Source organism: Gobio gobio, assembly GCF_949357685.1.
Source record: "Gobio gobio genome assembly, chromosome: 6".
NCBI classification, from domain to species: Eukaryota; Metazoa; Chordata; class Actinopteri; order Cypriniformes; family Gobionidae; genus Gobio; species Gobio gobio.
Genome location: NC_137102.1, coordinates 43,200,437 through 43,200,644, shown reverse-complemented (window position 1 = coordinate 43,200,644; position 208 = coordinate 43,200,437).

The following is a 208-nucleotide window of genomic DNA, read 5'->3' as shown; positions in this document are numbered from 1 at the left end:
TCAAATGCGTCTTAATGTGTTTGTTTGAACTTCCTACTAACACACTAGTTTGATAAAGGCATACCAGCAGGAATGTAAATTAAATATTGCTGCCGGTTTTGTGTGAATTTAAAAAAAAATCCAGGTTGGCATGTTCACTTTTCATTATTGCTGAGATATGCTTCAGTGGTTCTGAAGTATTACATGAATATTAAGTGAACTAAGCAGC